Here is a 19792-nt window from a genome sequence, read left to right as displayed (position 1 = left end):
AGACCTAACCACAGCCAAGAGTGAATACCAACAGTTAGGGACAAAACCTGAAGAGCTCAGCCAGAAACGGAATTTTTTTTTTCTTCAAATTTTCCATATGTATAACATAGAAGTGAAGAATATAGATTCTTGAAGCCAAATGGTCTGATCTTGAATCCTTGTGACACCACTTATTAGCTCGGTGACCTTGAACAAGCAGCCTATGCTTGTTCCGCCTCAATTACTTTATCTGTTAAGTGGGGGGTATTTTTTTTTCTCAAGAGTTTATTTATTTGAGAGAGAGAGAACACGAGTAGGGTGAGGGGCAAGGGAGGAGCAGGCTTTCCACTGAGCAGGGAGCCTGATGCGGGGCTCGATCCCAGGACCCCGGGATCATGACCTGGCTGAAGGCAGACACTTAACTACTGAGCCACCCAGGTACCCCAAGTGGGCGTATTAATAGTACCCTCTCCATGGGGCTGTTATGAGGATGGAATGAGTTAATTCAAGTAAAGTACTCATAAGAAGGCCTAGCATAAGGTGAGCCCTCAGGAAATGTTAGCTCTGACTGTTTTAAAGATAATCACTTGCATTGTATGCTATGATATACTCTGGTTTGTTTAAAATAAAGATAATGGATTCCTACCCTCAAAAATTGTCAAGTAATTTATCCATGTATTCAAGAAAAATATACTGAGGACATATGAAGGACTGATGCAATGCTAGGCATTGTGAGAGAGACAAAAGATAAAACACACAGTTGCTCTCAGTGAACTTAAGGTCCTCTAGAGAAAATGCATGAAGTAGAGAAAGGTCCAATAACAAAAATAAATATTTATTTAAAAAATATGCATTGGGGCGCTTGGGTGGCTCAGTTGTTAAGCGACTGCCTTCGGCTTGGGTCATGATCCCAGGGTCCTGGGATCGAGCCCCGCATCGGGCTCCCTGCTCGGCGGGAAGCCTGCTTCTCCCTCTCCCACTCCCCCTGCTTGTGTTCCCTCTCTCGCTGTGTCTCTCTCTGTCAAATAAGTAAATAAAATCTTTAAAAAAAATATCTATTGACCAACTACCATGTGCCAAATTTTGTGTAAATTAGCTAGACTCTAAAACAGCCCTGCCAGGTAGATATTATTTTCACCATTTTACAGCTGTGGAAACAGGAGCCCAGGGAGGTCAGGTAACATGCCCACATCACACGATTTGCAGGTAATGTCGCAGGTAATTTGCAGTCACATAATTTGCACAAAGATTTGAAATCATGTCTCTCTGTCTGATTTCACAGCCTGTGCCTTTTCTGCTGCACTTCCATAATTCCAATTCGTTAAATTTGTGGTCTTGGCTTGGAAGTTGGAAGCCCTAGATAATGACTGGTAACCAAGGAAGGGCCAAAATGGGAAATGTTGTGTAGGGATGTTTAGAAAATGGGAGGAGAAAAAGATCTCAAAAGAAAATCCAAATCCTTGGCTCCGTATTGGAAAGCCTACACCTGGGCAAGGACAAAGGAGAGAGGTGGGTTTGGTGGCGCCTGCTGGGTGGCGTCTGCTGGGGACACTGGGCAGAGAAGCGGTACTGATCACCTGGACTCAGTGTGGGGAGGGTCTTGTCCAATCAGCAGCCTTCTGTGGGCACAAGCGTGGGGGGTGGCAGCGTGGTATCTGCAAGTTCCAGCCTGGGGTAAACAGTGAGCCAGAAAAGCAATTAAAGCAGAAACAGATGAGGATAATTAGAAGGGACAGCTCCAAAGGGCAGAAGGAGGCAGTGAAACTATAACAGAGGATTGAGCTATTTCTGTCCATCCCTTGATGTCTGGAAAAATGGTCTTTTTGGTCCAGACTATGGTACTACGCCCTAAATAACACTGCAACTGTTCTCAGCACTATCCCCCTAGTTTGGATTCAGTGGTGTCTCCTGGATTCTGTTCCCATATTGCCCTGAACAGGACAATGGCCTTTTGAGCATCTCCATGTGGATGTTCTGCAGATCCTAACTCTACTGCATCAAAATTCAACTTCTCATCTCTTCACACAAAGCCTTCTCCTTTCTCAGTATTCACCATTTTAATTTAATGGCACCAAATCAATCCACTCATCTAATACTGAAGCTAGTTCTATGTTTAAATAATAAAATGCTTCTCTCAAGCTTTCTGTTTCTGTGTATATGCTCCCCATCTCTTCTCTATCCAAAGATCAAGTGAGTCGATTCTCTGGATGAAGATATGTCACTGCCATTATGGGGGTGGGTAAGGAGCTGTTGGCCCATAGCGTCCCCAGGAGGGCAGTGCTGGCGTGTTACCCCAAGGCGAGGAGCTTGCCAGGGTTTGTTTCCCATAACTTTATAACAATCTAGGAGGAAATACTGGAAAAGTGTCTTTTGTGAGAGAAAAGAGGGTCAGAAAAATTGGGGACATCCAAAAGGTTCCAAAAAGAGAAATGAAAAGGCACTAAGAAAAATAAACACTTCCCTCTTTGTAATTCTGTGCGGAGAGCTTGGTCATAAGGAAATGGGCTTAGAAACTTTTCCACACTGGCTACAAAAAGGTGAAAGCTGAAAATGCAAATTGGCCAGGCCTTTCTTCTTTCATTCTGCTGTTCCCCCTACTCCTTTAACCTCTTAGATGTGTATCTTCATTAGACATGACAGAGAGGTCATAATTGCATAATTTGGCTTTTCACTAAAGCCCTTATAAATTGAACTTTTATTGATATAGCCCCAAAGCTTTGGTGCAATATTTACATTATGAAAGCCCTGACATCATTTCATATAATTTAGTGTTCTTGGCAGACTCAAGAGCCAAGAACAAAACCTAGGGTGCCGTAGGTCAGGCCAGAAGTACGTTGGCAGGGCTGTCTGTTGGGGAAACTTTTTGTGTATCTGATCAGGTGAAGATTAAAGGTGCTACAAATTTCTAAATTGCATTTTCCCTAAGTTTGCTGGAGGTTTTAAAGGTTAAATCATACAAGTCAGAGTGAGAGACCCACCCCTGTGATATAAGTCGATATATGAGTTGCCCTTTTGAACTATGTTGCTCTATTAATATATATTTTTTTTAATTTGCCACACTATCCTGGGTAATTTCTATAAGCTGCTCCAAGCTGTAGGGGCAACAACATTGCCTCATTCACTCACCATTTTGAGGGTTAGACTAAGCAATCCTAGCACATGGTGTATGCTCAAATCACATTGGTTGGGTAATAATAATAATTCTACCAGTGGACTACTAATTTTGAGACAAAGGAAAGAACCCTTGGAAAACTCTATTTCTGCTCTTACAGGAAGGGGCAGGAAAAGAATATTTGCAAATTCCCTTCATAGAAAATGCTTGGGTTTCGCCTTGTCTTTCTTAGCCTCCCCTCTATTCCTTTTAAATCAAAGTGCTGTAGGCACATAATCTGAAGAGTCAGCTAGGACTTCCGGAATGATGGTGGAAACGGCAGCTCCCTGCGCGATCTCCTCGACGCCCAAATCGCACTCCCCAGGTAATCCTTTAACTGTTTAGTTCTGGCACTACTAAATTACATGCTGGTGGTGATATTTTTCTCTCTTTCCTTATATTTCAATATTAGAATGTATCCATTGGCTTCTAAGTATGGGAGATAAGATGGCTGCTTTTTAAATCTTACACACACACACTTCTCCTTCTTATCTATTAGGAGACTTACATTATATTTAGCATCTCTTGTTTTTCCATTTCAGTCACCGTTGAGCCATATGATGTGCTGTGATTACATTCGCCTTATTACACAACATTTTAGTTGTCCTTAGAGGTAACACCTACCACGTTTTTGGCTTGTTTGTTCTGCTTCTTTGTTTTCTAGGTACCTATTATTAATGTACACTCAAATTCTCGGCCTTATCTCTCTATAAGACTGCTGTAAATACAATCTCAAACATATAGGGTAATTTATCAATTCCTTTTTTTACTCTGAGTCACGTCCCTGTCCCTGTCACTCTCTGCTACTCTGCTCCAATCTAAACAGGTTGCCCGTTGGGAGTACTACCTAGCTGCTCTTGGAATTTCCTTGGCCATTATCCTGGAATTTCTGTCTTCTCTTGGAGCTCCTTGTTGTGGACCCCACATCTTCCTTGTTTTTATTTTGTTCCCTGTTTTAGTGGCATATATATATATATATATATATATATATATATATACACACACACACACTCCAGTAGCTATCTAACAAAGATGCAGGCAAGGTATATTGTTTGAGCCCTTACAAAGCAGAAGCTGCTGGTTGCTACCAATACTTCTCTTCTCTCAGAGTGATAGAGTATTTAGCTGAGCCCATAACTAGCTGCCCAGCCTGAACACTACATTTTCCAGCCTTGCGAGCAGTTATGTGGGAATACTGTGAATAACTCCTGGAGAATAACCTCGGAACAAAAGCATAGGGACCTTCCATGAGAGAAAGCTGGACTGTACCCTTTTTCATCCCTAGAATGTGGGTGCCACCCTGAACCATGGGGACATGGCTCAAACCTAGGGATGATGGGGCAAGAAGTTGTAAGGAGTCTGGGTCCCAGAGGGCATCATGGAATAAGGCCTCCATGCATAACTCTCTGCTTTTATATAAGAGAGAAATAACTTCTATCCTAAGGAATAACCTGATCCTACGATTACACCTTTCATGTAAGAACATTTCTTTATCTTTACACTTGACTGGAAATTTGGTTGAGTTTAGAATTCTAGGTTGGAACATTGTCCCTCAGCATTTTGAAGTTTTCTCTAGCTGCCTTCTAGCTTCTAGTATTGTTGTTGAGAAATCTGTTGCTACTTTGATTCTTAATACTTTCGATACAAGCTTCTTATTTTTAATCTCTCTCTCTGGAAGCTTTTATGCTCATTCTGATATTTCATGATGGCCTGCTTTGATATGGGTCATTTTTCATTTGTTGTGAAGAGAATTTGAGGGCCCTCTTCAAAATAGAAATTCATGTATCTCTGTCCTGGGAAACTTTCTTCTCCCTTCTGTATCTATTTCTGGAACTCCTGTTACCTGGATATTGGACTGTTTAGACTGATCTTCTAAATTTCTTCTATGCTTTTCATATTTCCCATCTCTTTATCTTTTATAAATCTATATTCTTACCTGTAACCCTTCTGTTGAATTTTTATTTCTTCAATCATTTTTCATTCATAATACATTCTTTGTTCTCTAAATACATCCTTTTCAAATAGCGACCTATTTTTTAAGGATACTGATCATTTTTTTTAAATATATTTTTTCTCTTTCCTGAATTATCTGTTCCCTCTGAATGTCTTTTTATCTTTGCTTTGCTTTGGTCTCTGTCTGTCATGCTGGAGCCTTCTTCAAATATATATTTGGCCATATGTTCATATTTAAGAATGATCTACCAAAGAGCAGACTCTGAAATCTGTGTGTGTAGGGTTGGGGAATAGGAGTTTCTCATAGCGCACAATGTAGGCTTTCACTTACATCTCCTATTTTAAATATGATGCCTCATCCCCGACCACCACCTGGCCTCCTCTCAACCTGAGTCTCTGTTCAATTTCTCCAAAGACTAAACTTCTGGTTTTTCTCCAAGTTTGAAAAAAACTAATCACCTGGTCAAATGAAATTAGAGGGGGGAGTGGGAATCTAATTTCTCTTATAGGAATGTCAACTGATCCACTGCCTTCGTTTTCAAATCTACCATCCACCCACTTCTTCTGTGGTGCCTCCAACTTCAGAGAATTTTCAAGGGTTCTGCACTAGATTTCTGCTTTCTCTTCTCTATTAAGTCAGTTACCTCTCATAGACTGTTTTCTATTTTTGAAAAAAATATGTATTGACATTCTGTGATCCACTGATTGACAATGAATAGCTCTGCCATCTGAGAGCTTGTGTTCTAGGGGAGGAGACAGATATATAGTAAAAACATCAAATATGTCTAATGGTACTAAATGCTAAGGAGAGAAATAAAGTAGGGTGAGAGAGAGAGAGACAGAGTGATGAGAGTGTTATTTTTATATGGAATGTGCAGAGAAGATCCTTCCCATGAGGTAACATTTGAAGAGAAACCTGAAGAAAGTTAGGGAAGGAGATATGGAGATTATCTAGGGGAAGTAGGTTCCAAGCACAGTGACATTCAAATGTAAAGCATCTGAAGTAAGAGCACTAGGTGGGCCTTTGTAAGGAGCAGCAAGGAGGTCAGTGTGCTGGGAGAGGAGGTGATGTTCGAGACTAGCAGTGGTGAGTGTGCAGGATCTTGTAACCATGGCAAGAACGGTAGACTTTTTGTCAAATGATGGGTTTTGAGTGGTGAGTTATATGATTAAACTTGCACTTTATACCCAGTGTCATCTCCTCTCCTGTTTTCTTGGTCCTTGTGAACTTTTTATTCTTTGTGATTATCATGAGGTATGCAAGAGTTCAATCTACATACTTGACCAGAAGTCCTAGCCTCCTTATTTTAAGAATCTTTTATTTTTTTTAAAGATTTTATTTATTTATTTGAAAGAGAGCCTGAGGGGTGGGGGGCAGAGGGAGAGAATCTCAAGCAGACTCCCCGCTGGGCACAAAGCTGGACTTGAGCTCGATCTCATGATCCTGATATCATGACCTGAGCCAAAATCAAGAGTCATTGCTTAACCAACTGAGCCACCCAGGCGCCCCTTAATCTTTTATAACAGGGAGTTATGTCAAAAGTGGAATGACCTGCCTTGAATGTCATAAGCACAGATCATCACAGCCACAGCACAGATGACCTAGACCAAATGGATTTTGCTTCCTGTAAGTCCCTGTGGATCATCATAGTGAAAATGAACTAATGAGACAAAGTACATTTTTGGAATGTCTCACAGTCCAGTGGTTCTCATCTGGGGTTGGACCTACCCTCAAGGGGGCATTTGGATGAGTATCCACTCATCCAAAGGAGGCATTGGAAAAGTGTGGAAACTCTACAGTTTTCTTGCTAAATGAGGGTTTCCCTTCCCGCTGCCATGGTTGTGCCACAAAGAATTATACTGCCCCTAAATCCAATAGCACGCCTACTGAGAAAGCTTTCATCCTTCCCCCAAGAAGGAATCCAAGAATCCCAAACTCCTGTATCATTTGAGGATGTGAGTGAGTCTGGGGTGCCTGAATCTGGCTCTAAGCATGTGGTTCCTTAGGTGTATTGTTTTACACATGGAGGTATACTGGATCGTTACATTTGAGTTCAAGCCTTCACTTTCTCTAAGTCAGACTGTGAGCTTCTTCAGGAAAAACAAGTGGGTCTTGCATTCACCACGGGTGTAGTCACATAGTTTCTGAATAAATACCTGTGGGTAAACCTGAGCTCTGATACTGATTTTATCACTGAGGCATATATCTTTAAGTTTGCCAAATCAGACTTCTCTAAATTAGCTTTTCTTTTTTTTTAAAGATTTTATTTATTCATGAGAGACAGAGAGAGACAGAGAGAGAGAGAGAGGCAGAAGGAGAAGCAGGCTCCCCACTGAGCAGGGAGCCCGATGCGGGACTTGATTCCAGGAGCCTGGGATCATGACCTGAGCCAAAAGCAGATGCTTAACCGACTGAGTCACCCAGGTGCCCTATAAATTAGCTTTTCTAATGAAAAATCAGTATGGCACATATTACTCTAGCTCACGTGTAGTAACACAACCTGCCTTCTGTCTCCAAACTCTGTGAGGAATAATTGCCATATGACTACAAAGCACCATGAGAGTGTGAAATATTATGTCAGAAGGAGTTGAGGTAGGTTGTTATTACATAATGCAGTTCTTCCTATCATGGCTTGGCTGTAATGTAGAAAGCCTTGGAGGCGAGCCGCAGACTGCAGACCGTGTCATCAACACACATCAACTCTAAATAATGAAAACTCACCGCTTATAATCATAGATACAGCTGAGCCCGCAGGAAATACCTAATCTGCAATCAATCTCCTCCTCGCTGTGGTCTGGCAGGACAGGTGATACCTGTCTTCATGAATTTTTGTGTGGGGAATTCATTTTTATTTCAGCATCAACATCACAAACCTTTATTGGCCAGTTGGAAACATGTTGATGGTCTGTCATGGTTTATTTGTTTTTATAACAGCAACAGACCATCCATGGCCCTGCGATTTGTTTATATGACAGCATTTTTCGTGTAAAAAGTTAGTTTCTTTTAAAGTACTTTCACAATCTTTCACTTGTTCATCTTCCAACGGTATTGTAAAAGGGTTAGTAAAAAGGGACTAGATTTTATGACAAATGGAGATTGGAGAGGCCAGGGTGTTAAATAACTGGCTTACCGATATCACGGGGAAGTGGATAAATAAATGGTTAACAACCTTATGGCAAACATCACAGTAGAAACATCACATTTTGTGTGAGATTACAGTGCCATTTCTTTGCTAGAATATAAACATTTGGTTTGGTTTGTCAGTCTAGCCATTCCAAAAATCCTTATCAAGGAATTGCAACGTGCCAGTGCGTCAGGCACTATGGCAAACCAGGATGTGGTTTATGCTACATTTTAAATCACTTCTGAAATAACTAGACAATCCCTACCATCGCGTAAAGTATCTAAGAACAGAATAAGTTAATACCTCCATATTTTAGAAAAGATATAGATTGTGTGTATAATTAATAGAACTCACAATTGATAACAGAAAAAGGGGAAGTGTTAAAGAAATGAGGTAAAACACTAAGTTTTAATAGCATTAAATGAATAAGAATAGTAAATGCAAAATGACTCGTTTCAGTATCAATATAATGCCCGTTTGGACTCTGTTGAATATTCAGAAATTAAGGTAAAAATATTGCAGAATAATGGTTATTTAAAAAAGAAGCAAGAATACCTAAATATATTCCAGATTAATTAAAGATTTAAGTTCATTATCAGAAGTGATAATATTAATAGAGGTAAATTGCTTTATAATTTTGAGTCAGGGATGCCAACAATCATAAAGGAAAGGATAAGTAGATAAGCATTATAAGTTTCTATGATCAAAAGAACACCTAGACAGACTAAAAGGCAGACTGTATATAAGTTTCATGTTGGCCTAATATGTGACAGTCATTAATACACCTAAGATATGAAAAGCATTAACAAAGTAATAAAAAGATGTATATTCCAATAGAAAGGTAAGCAAAGACCCTAAACAGGCAATTCACCAAACAAGAACTATATATGATCAATAAATGGATGAATAGATATTTTCCCTCATTAGTAACCAAAGAAATGCAAACTTAAATGACATTTTTCACATATTAGATTTGCAAAGGTGAACAAAATTGAAAATATCCAGTGTTGAGGAAATTGTGAGAAAATGGACATGCTCATCGGTTGAAACAAATCGATACATTCTTTTTTTCAGACAGCAATCTGAAAATAGATTCCAAATATTTTTAGATGCATTCTATGCCTATTCCTTATTAGGAATTCTAAAGACAAACAAGTGCATTAAGAGATACATTAATATTCAAAGCAGCATTATTTATAATGTTTTAAAAAGAGAAAAGTCAAAGGGTGCCAGTGTGGCTCAGTCAGTTAAGTGTCACTCTTGATTTCAGCTCAGGTCATGATCTCCAGGTCATGATCTTGGGGTCATGAGATGGAGCCCTCCATCGGGCTTGTGCTGGGCCTGGGGCCTGCTGAAGATTCTCTCTCTCCCTCTCCCTCTAGCCCTCCCCTACTGCCTCTCTCTCCCTCTAAAAAAAAAATTTAAAAAAAGAGTGAAAAGTCAAGCAAAAGGAGATTACTTTAAAAATTATAGTTGGTCCATACAGTATTAAGTGGCATTAAAATGATCTTCTATATCTATATTCATCGATTCCAAAATAATCTTTTGTTGAACAGAACTCTCTATATTCTCAGACAATTCGAGAGTGAACATGCCCCCAGTACCCAAAAGCTCCAGAGATAACTCCTATTAACAGACATACAGCCTTTCAGGAGATTTTATGTAAATATAAATATATCATTAACACAAATGACAACCTGTTGAACACTCTGTTCTGTAGGTTGGTTTTTTACTTAAATATGTTGTAGACATCTTTCTTTGGCTGAATAGTTAATATATGGTCATTAGTACAGAAAAATGTTTACAACATAAGGAGAAAAAAAGGTTACAAAATAGCATCAAAGCAGTGATTCTCCAATGGAGAGGTGGAAAAGGTGGGAGAAATGACTAGATCCTTGATTCTTCTCTGTCTTGCCTCAAAAATTTGATTTGCCTTTGCATGAGTCATGTTTGAGTAAGGTAGGGAACCATGTGTACTTTGAGAAAGATCCCCACATGGCTGTGAATCAACAGCCCCATATCCCCTCTTTCCAACACAGACTCTTCCCAGGTTGAGAATCGTGGCTGTATTTATTTTTTTAGGATAATAATATATATGAATGCAAGCCCAGAAAAAATACCCAGAAGAGTGTTGACTGCAATTATCTTTGCAAAGAAGATATTCAGGTGATTTCAGGGGTTTTTTTAAAATATTTTTTGGATTTTGGATTTGTTGGATTTTTAATAAACAATATGATTTTCATTTAAAAAAAAGAAGCAAACAAGAAACTTGAAGTCCTTGAAAACCACTGCTGGAGAGTTCAGGTGACAGCAGTCCAATATGCAACCACAATCAAAACAAGCTAAAAAATGTTCCTAACAATGGATAGCCTTTGTACTAAACCATAATTACATGTTTTAACCCAAGAAGCTAGATAAAGTCAAGTGTATGGCATAAATGATCTAAAGGAGCAGAAAAAGTTTAAGAATCTACAGTTTGAAGATGACTGAATGTAAAAAAAAAGTAAGTTTCTAAAATCATGAATCCTATTAAAAGCATATAATCATCCTATTAAAAGGGGGAATGTCCCCATAAAATTTGTTAGACAGGAATTTAGAAGAAAGACCTGTATTTTATATGAAGGACAGAAAACTTGGAATTCATTACTTCCAGAAGAGAGTGGAGACTACATACATAAACGGGTTGAAGAGAGAATTATTGCATGATAAAATTAACATTAATTAAAAGATAATTGGAGCATATGACTCTAAATACTTTGGTTTGAAATTAGGAGATTCAACCACACAATTCTCCATGAAATATCTCTTACTACTCTTGCCAGAGACAGAGACCTGAATTAGATGAATCTGGGACTGACCAAAGGCTTTTACTTTTCATTGTAAATTCCAAATTAATGCAATATAAATTAATGATAGCTTACCATTTATTATTTGTACTTAAAACTGGCAATTTAAGGATGCAAGTGAAAATATTAATGGGATAGTTTTTTATAGCTCTGCTAGGAAAATTAAAATATAATGCAAAGGCAATGTTAGTCCATTTTTTCTTTTCTATACATGTGGTGGTCAAGTTTGACTTGCTTTTAGTGGAATTCGACTGTGCTGTGCCTGGTGTTTCTGGTTTCTGGAATTGGCAAAATCGCTCCAAATAAAAAGAGCAAGTCACCCCAAGTAGAGAGAGAAGAATTATCAAGGAAGCTCTGAGCAACTATTACAGATGAAGGGGAAATATATGGTTAAAAGTGGGGCATGGCAAGGGAGGGAAATGGAACAGTGTAAAAAGTGTTTGAGAGGGAAAGATTTGGCCAGGCCTATGGCTCATGGAGGTTCCTTTATTTCTGTTTCCTATTCGGAGAACTATTCTTCCAGCTTGTCACTGTTTTTTTCAACCTGACATCACCTATCATCCAGAGAAGGAAATTTCTTAATTTAAGTGGAAATGTTTTTTGCAAACTGATCCTAATCTTCACTTTTGACTATTCTTCTTCTTCCCATTCCCGTCCAAGAATTAGTAGAAATCTTCTTCCTGAAAAGCTATATCCGTCATTACAATTATCCAGGTATTGGGCTGTTTAAGTTACTAATTCTTTGCTCCAATTGTTCCCAGAATTATGACAAAGTCATTCTTTTGTTCGCGTGCTTCTTTCCTCGTTCCCTTTTTACATGAACACACAAATGTCTTTTCCATTTAGAAGCTCACCTGATCTCGGCTCTGTTCCCCCACAATCCCCACCCCTGTTGAAGTCATAAGTTTCTGAATATGACCCAGTAGTCTAGACGCACTGTTGATGTGTTTATTGTCACGTACAGGATCTTATAAAATCAGAGACGTGCGTGTAGATGCAGGCCTGCTGGAGGATTTTGCAAGGGAGACGGTGACGCACATGTCCGTGTTTTGTTCACTGGGCAGAATTGACCCCACAGGCTGTGAGATTGCTTGCTATTTCCCAAATATTTCTAGTGGAAGAATTAACAATGAGAAAGCCGGGCCTAACTGCTCTTATTTCATCAGTTAGTAACAATAGGGCAACATTTCTTTTAGTTCATATTCTTGTCTTAAGAAATCATTTCTTTTGTTATAAAGGAGTCTGGTTTTTAAATGTTTACTTTATTATGCAGTTCTCTGTTTCTCTGAAACTCAGCTTTTAAAAGACTTAAGACAACTGGCCCGTAATATGACATAGAGTCCAGATGGCACGGGAAAGGGATATCAACCACTTTCAACCAGCTGTTCTCTCTCTAGTCATTGTATTTACTCGTTATTCATTCAACCAACAAGCACTGAGCATGTATTACACACCGGGCGTAGTTTAAAACACCGAAATAAATGGGGCTCCTGCGTGGCTCGTTGAGCGTCTGCCTTCGGCTCAGGTCATGATCCCAGGGTCCTGGGATCGAGCCCCACATTGGGCTCCTGGCTTGGCGGGGAGTCTGCTTCTCTTTCTCCCTCTGCCTCTCCCCCTGCTCATGCTCTCTCTCCTCTCTCTGTATCTCTGTGTCTCAAATGAATAAATAAAATTTTAAAAAAACAACACCAAAATAAAGACATTTCTCAGGGACCTCAAGGATTAACGGAGCTGCCCACATGTTACAACCTAGGACACAGTGAGAAAAATGGGAATGGAGATGTGCTTCTGTGCTTAGGGATGGGGAAGGTCACAGGAAGACGCACATGCATGTAGAGGGGGGTGATGTTTAAGGAAGTTTCAAATACTCAACAGGAATTTGCCAGGTGCACGAGAGGGGAAGAGCATTCCAGGCAAATGCATCAGCCTGTCCAAAAACTTGGAGATGTGAAATAGATGGGCATGTTTGGGAAACTGCCAAGAGGCGGTTAAGGCTGAACCATCGTGAGTTAGGGCAAGTAGGCAGATAACGATTCACAGGGGAGGGAGCAACCAGATTGTCAAGGGCCTTTTATGTTCATCAAAGAATGGAACAGATACATCTTTTTTTGGCGGGGGGGGTGGGGAGAAGTCAGTGAAAGGTGCTAGGCAGAGAGTGTCATGATTAGTTTTGTGCTTTAGATAACCAGAGGCAACCGTATAGAATACAGATTCCGGAGTAATGGAAGGTGGGAAAGCCTGCAGGCAGGGAGGGCAGCTTGGAGGCTCCTGCAACAGAATAGGTGAGAAATGATGAGAGTGTGAAGTCAGACAGAAACTGTGGTCATGGAGTGGATTCCAGAGATATCCATAGACTCAGCCAGACTTAATGACTGACTTGGGTAAGTGAGTAACAAAGAGGAAGCGATCCTGAAGCTTTTGACTTGGATGCTAAACTTAAATGAAATAGAGCAGAATCGGAAAGAGGATAAAGGGGATTTAATATTGGTTATGTTCAGTGTCAGGTGTTGGGGATATATCTAGATAGAGAGGTCTGTTAGAAGCTTAGGGATGCAAATCTGAAATTTAAGGGAATGGTCTGTGCTAAAGACAAAGTCAAGAGTCATAAATCTGTGGTCCCTGGTGTTACAGGAGTGGATGAGACTCCCATGGGAGCGTGTGTAGAGACCAGGCAAGAGCAAGGACAGAATCCTGGAGGAAAACCAGAGTGTGAAAAGACCTAATGTAGAAAAAAGAAGCCAAAGAGGGGGTAGGAGAGAGAGCAAATAGAGACAGAGATAGAAGGTGATGAAGTAATTACCACATAAAGAAAGGCAAGCTTCAAATGGAGATTGATAAATATTTTGAATTCTATGAAAAATCTGTCACAGTAATAATTGACAAGCGCCCATTACATTTTGCAACTACAGGGCCTCAGAGACCATCACAAGAACAATTTTATGAATGAAGGAGGGAGAAGCCAGATTGCAATGGATTCATGAGAGGAAAGGAGGGAGGCAGTGGTAACGTCAGGGTGGGTTACTATCAAGAAGCTGGTGTGTGAACAGAGGTAGATTAAGGCGAGCTTTCTTTCCCTCTTCTTTTCCTCTTCTCGCTTTCCTTCTCCTCCTCCTTCTCCTCCTTCCTGTCCTTTTTCTGACAAATGAAAGACTTTTAGGCTAAAATAAAGGAAGAGGTGCTATTCCAAAGAGATGCTCTGTTTTGGGGAGGCTACTACAAACATCTGCTTTTGGGGACAATTCTTGCATGTTAGGTTTTTTCTCATCTATAGTTATGTTTCCAGGAACACTGAGCTGTGGAAAACCAGCCTGTATGTTAATAGCCCTTTGTCCTAGAGCAAGATTCTGCTGTTTACAGAGAAGACTGTGTGGAGTGAAGCCAGCCGCTAGAAATTCCAAGAATACTGAAATTGACAATCACTCAGTAAAATTAAGTTTTTTCAATTCAGTGTGTAAGAGTGTAGTACCTATCATAGTATTTTGAATTATTTTCTTTACTTAGTCCACTTGATAGATCAAACAGTACTTTTAAAGCTACTCAATAAAGATTTAGTTTGTACAAAGTTGAAAGTGTTATGGGTAATTTTATGACAATTATGTGTAACACACTTGAGTCTCTCCTCAGGTTTCGTACATATGTAAAAAGAAATGAAATGCATAAAGGGATTTGAATCCATATGGTTCTTATATTTGGGAAACTTAAAACTTCTTTCAGATATTACCTTAGTAATCCTCACAGATTTTTAGGTTATTTTATTTTTTTTCTTTCTGAATTCCCTATCATCACTTCAGGTGGAAAGTAAGATATGTGTCATTATGACAAATTTTGCCTCTATCCCAGGAAACCTAGCTTTTGCAGACAGTTTTGGCTGACTGCATGGTTTTCTAAGCCCCACTAAAATGAACTACTCTGTTAACTGCTTTTCTACTCACAGCCTCGATTTTACAGGTGAGGAAAAGTCTATGTATAGCTTTGCAGAATTTTAGGGCAGAGAGCAATCTTGAAGATTAGGACTGTTTGTTGCTAGTTAACCAAAAAGGAGAGTCACAGGAACTGGTAACAGAAAGCGTGTCTTTGAATCCAGGAAGTTCCTATCACTTATCTCTTGTCTCTGCTTCATTCTTCTTTGTCCAATACTGCTTCCTCTGGATCCTGGTCTGTAAGGTAGAACACATGCCACAACATGAGATACTGAATCTCTTTCTCTCCATCACAGTTACAAAGCCCTGGGGAAGAGACAGGCTGATGCTCACTCACAGTCCAACCAGCTGTGGGCTGGATGCGATCACATTGTCTAAAATGGCTTTCAGGAGTATATCCCCATAGTGTGAAGTGGGGTGGGAGTTAGCGAAGGGGATGGTTGTAGGCTCAGCAGATATTCCAGAATGTGCCCATCAGAAAAGCTACTCCCACCGTGCCCACACCCCCTGCCACAAACACACCATTTTATAGGTAAGGAAACATTCCCCAAAATAGTATTTGGCCAAGGTTATAAAGTGAGAATTCCCAATGCGGTGCTATTTTGGTATGTGACTTAACTTTGACAGTAGATGTTATATATATATTTGGTATAGTGTTGGCACTATACCAAAACACCAGTTTGCTTCTCTCCGTATCACTCTGAAATCTCCTTGTCCCCTTTCCCTTGCTTTTTCCTGTTTGTTTCTCTCAAAGAAATTAGAGAAGGTGCTGCATGTAAGTTAGACAATTTTTCAAAAGACCTAACCCTGGTAATATATTGATTTATCCATTCATTATTATGCTCAACAAGCATATTTTACATACAAGAGGGAAAGGGAGGGGTCTCTAGAGCATTGAGGACAAAAGAACAAAACACATGACCTTTGTTTTCCTGAAATAAATTTTCTAAAGAATTGAGAAAATAGATCTGCATATGAACAAAACAGAGAGCACAAGCAAATATATAGTAATGTAAGCCAAACTGTGTATAAATTACTGAAGAAGCAGAAAATAAGGACAAAGGATGGAAATCTTCAGTAAGACTTTCTGAAGAAGGCCAATTTTTAACAGATCTTGAAAAAGATAGTGATCATACCTGAGAGGTGGCCACAGGTCAAATCAGGTCTATTTCTGTTTTGTTGGGCCAGTGTAGTACTTAAAAAAAAAAAAAAAAAAAATTAAGTCGTAATACCTTTTCATGGGACCAGCTCTTTCCAATTTAGCCACACTCTGTACCACTCCTTATATTTTATTCCATCCTTTGATGAAAGAAATGGGCAAATCCTTTATTCTTGGGAGATCGATATATACAAAGGCAAAGAGACGCGAGCCATGGATATGTGCACATAAAATAGGGACGTAATAAGAAACTGGCCTGCATGAAGCTAAGAGACTATGTGACCATCAGCGGAGTTCTATAAATGAAAATGCATAGTTTCGGAAGGACCTGGTGACGGAGGCCCTTAAGGACTAGGGTCAAAGAATTTAGATTTTTTTTTTTTTTTTCCATTCAGCAGTTGTCTGTCACGCTTAAGTTCTTGAGTTACCTGAGTGATTTGAGAAAACGTACTTGACTACTGTTTAATGGTTAAACTTGAAGACAAAGGTATGAGCTCAAAACCTTTTCTGTCATCTAGGTAGGAAATTACAGTTTGGGCCGAAGTGATTGTTCTGACAGTAGAAAGCCAGAAAGGAGCACTAGCAGGTAAGAAACAATGGAATTAGACAGGAACAATACAGGAAAAAGAAGTTAAGAGGCTGCAGTTTCCACAGAGGGGAAGACAGTTGGAGGGCAATGGCAGGATATAACGTTCTGTTACAAAGGTGATGAAATAAAGAAAGGCTGGTTTTCATACGAGCACACAGCAGCTCTCAGCCCTGCTCACGGGTCTCTTTCCTGCCAGCACGTTACTCATGGCTCGAGCTACTTGACTCTCTGCCGCTTGTCAAGCGAAGAACAGGCAGCTGCATGGGGTCTTCTGTATTTTATTCATTACAGCTCCTTTTATTTGTTGTTTTAATGTATTTAATTTACTAAATGATTACAGATGTTTTATATTACGATGCTAATAAGAAAACTATGAAAAGATGCCCAACTTCTTTTAAGTCTGGTAGAAGTGGAAACATTTTTCCTTTTGCCTGTTCAAGTTTCAGTTGATCCTTTTTGAAAATGCTGACTGAAAATGGAGGGTCCCTACTGATTTTAAGTAGGGGGAAAGAGGAACAAATTTTAAGTGACCTTTTGAAGAAGTCATTATAGATTCTGCTTTGAGAAGGTTCGAGACGTTGAGAATTCAAAAGCCCCGTGAAGACGATCACAAAATGCATTACTATTCTTTTCTGGGATCTTCATTACTATCTGAGAATGTTAAATATATGGGAAATGCTTATAACACGCCAGCATTATTTGGTGTTAGTAGTTGTCGGAGTGTGTGAACATCTTAGACCCAGCTTTTGTGGGCAGTACACTTCATGTTGAACAAAGGGAAATAGTCTCCCCAAGAACTGTATTTATGTGTGATTCATATATGTGGATTAGAACACTTTGGGAAAAAACTCAACAAAGAAAAGCAACTTTCCCTCCGGGCTTCATGATTTACACAAATTAAATTTGTCACTGTGAAGACAGATAGAGCAGGCTCGCTTAAGATGGTGCACTCCAGACCCTGGGTTGATTAAAGCTCATGAGAGAGCCACAGGTAACTACGTTAGATTTTCTTTGAACTCATCCTCTAATTGGAGCCTTGTCACTGCAGAAAGCAATTGACATTTAATTAAGGGACAGGAAACTCCCAAGTCTGGTTTTGTCCTGGAGCTGCTCTGTGGGTTGTCTCTCAGGACTTGAACAGCTGTTGAGTGAAGGTTTTGGCGCAGATGCAGAAGGCTACCCCGACGAGGCACCTCCCAGTCACGATGCGGCCCTGTGGCTCATTTTGAGGTAGGCTCACTCTCCACCTCCATAGACATTGTGTTATACTGGTAGACTCCTGCTCGCTTTGATGCAGTTTTTAAGGGCACCTTCAAAGAAGGGCCCAATTTAACCATGAGATAAGTTAAGTACTTTAACAAAGAACTCAATTTTTCTTTCTGCTCTTCCAGTTGTAAACTTCCTAGTTGTTTTTGATACTAACTACCCCCAAATAATCAGGTCATCTGAACCTAGTGGGGAAAGCTGAAATGCAAATATCTTTGCAAAGAGTGAGGAAACTATATGATGTTATCAAAATACTCTCAACAAAAACAAAGTTCTCCAGACACATTTATAAATTTCTGTAAGTTTCATGCCAAGAGGATAGCAGAACTCCACTCCTTGGAGCAGGCTCAATGTGCTGTCTTAGATGGGGACAGGTATTCCCTCTGTAGTGGATTTCTTTCAACCACTCTCCCATGCCTGAGGAGGATCTTTTACCCCCTGCTTGGCTTAGACTATATGGAACACATCTGATTTTTAGCAATCCAGTATACTAATCTGCAGAGCAGTGTACTGTGTAAATATACCTACTGTGCAATGCCTCCAGGTCATAATAAAAACATTGTGTTAATCTTTTCATAATACGAAAAGCTTAATTGATGATGAATAATTTCTACTTTGTCATATTAGATCATAGTGTGTTTATAACTACTTGCAAGTTGAACTGGACTAAATTTTTGGAACGGCTAAAATCCCGAAGTTTCGATTCAAAATGACAGAGTCACGCAGTGGTCAAAGCGTGGGTCTCAGACTGAATGATGTCAGGACTACCCTTCAGGTATGAAGCAAAGATTTTGAAGGCTGCTCTTGTTGGCTTGCCTTCAAGAGTACATGCGCTGATGGACATCAAATGGAGCAGAGGAGAAAGGTGATGTATCACCTCTAACATGTAATAAGCCATCAGACAGCTGAAAGGGATGTGGGGTGCCAGCACTGAGCTCCTTCCACTGTTCCATTCTTTGGGAAATATAAGGGGGGTGGGGTGTTGCAGTGGGAATCATTTTGACTAGACTGTTGGTGGAGGCTAAGAGCTTCAAGCTGTACCAACATGGGTGACTTGCATTACCCACGGATATTCAACTTTTGGGGGGGGGGCGTGGAATATGTTTGCATATGGAGTAGATACGATTAGTCAATATCCCCAAATCAGCAATTCTGACCTTCTCAACGTGACTGATACTTCTAAAAAACTGGATATTTGACTTCAAATAAAGAAACAGCGGGATAATTCACTCTTCTTCCTAATATGTTGTTTTGAGTAAATGCAGCTTAAGAATCTCTCTGACATATTGTTACCATGTTCCTGCATGCTGTAAATGCAACAGACTGGTTCAAGACCAAGTCCTAACCGCAACCATGTATTTCCTTTGTTTTATATATTTAGGTCAGACGCTAAACATAGCTTTAACGTATTTTCTTTGTGGCTTAATTTCCTTTGTGATTATTTCTTTTATTTAATGAGAGTGTAAAAATGTCCCAAGGACTAAAAACAAATTGCAGCGCGTTTTTAACATAGGCATTGAAAGGTACTCTGTGAGTTTGCCTTTGGGTCAAACTTTCAGGATCATTTCGGGTTAAAAATGCAACAGTGAGACATTTACATTTTCTTAACAAAACATAGGGGACTATATTCATGTGGCATTCTTTCATACCCCCTTGGGCCTAAGTCTTATAACAAACAAGGAATGAGAAAATGTGGGCTCCACAGTGACTCTCAGTGTATCTCTGGTCTGCGCCTCCCCAGAGATGCCCAGGAGGCGCCTGCACGCGGCACCTCCCCGCAGTTCATAATGACTCCCTGGAGATG

The 19792-nt window shown here is 39.9% G+C and overlaps 1 protein-coding gene across 3 annotated transcripts in view; it reads right to left on the bottom strand.

Annotated features, from left to right (window-relative positions):
- The window catches only part of LOC113921885, a 62643-nt gene that overhangs the window by 9895 nt on the left and 32956 nt on the right, over positions 1-19792 (bottom strand). Inside the window, exons 5-6 of one of the 3 annotated variants that reach the window (XR_003519857.2) lie at positions 16111-16169; positions 14639-15211 (exon numbers count right to left, since the gene is read on the bottom strand). The exons of 1 other annotated variant lie outside the window; for it this stretch is intronic. The gene's annotated coding sequence lies outside the window, so the exon portion shown is untranslated. Of the gene's footprint in view, positions 1-14638; positions 15212-16110; positions 16170-19792 lie in introns of those variants that run through there. One more of the 3 variants, XR_003519858.2, reaches the window with a different exon arrangement.

The sequence above is a fragment of the Zalophus californianus genome, chromosome 9 (genome assembly GCF_009762305.2).
Source record: "Zalophus californianus isolate mZalCal1 chromosome 9, mZalCal1.pri.v2, whole genome shotgun sequence".
NCBI lineage: Eukaryota > Metazoa > Chordata > Mammalia > Carnivora > Otariidae > Zalophus > Zalophus californianus.
This window is presented reverse-complemented; position numbering and strand designations above follow the sequence as displayed.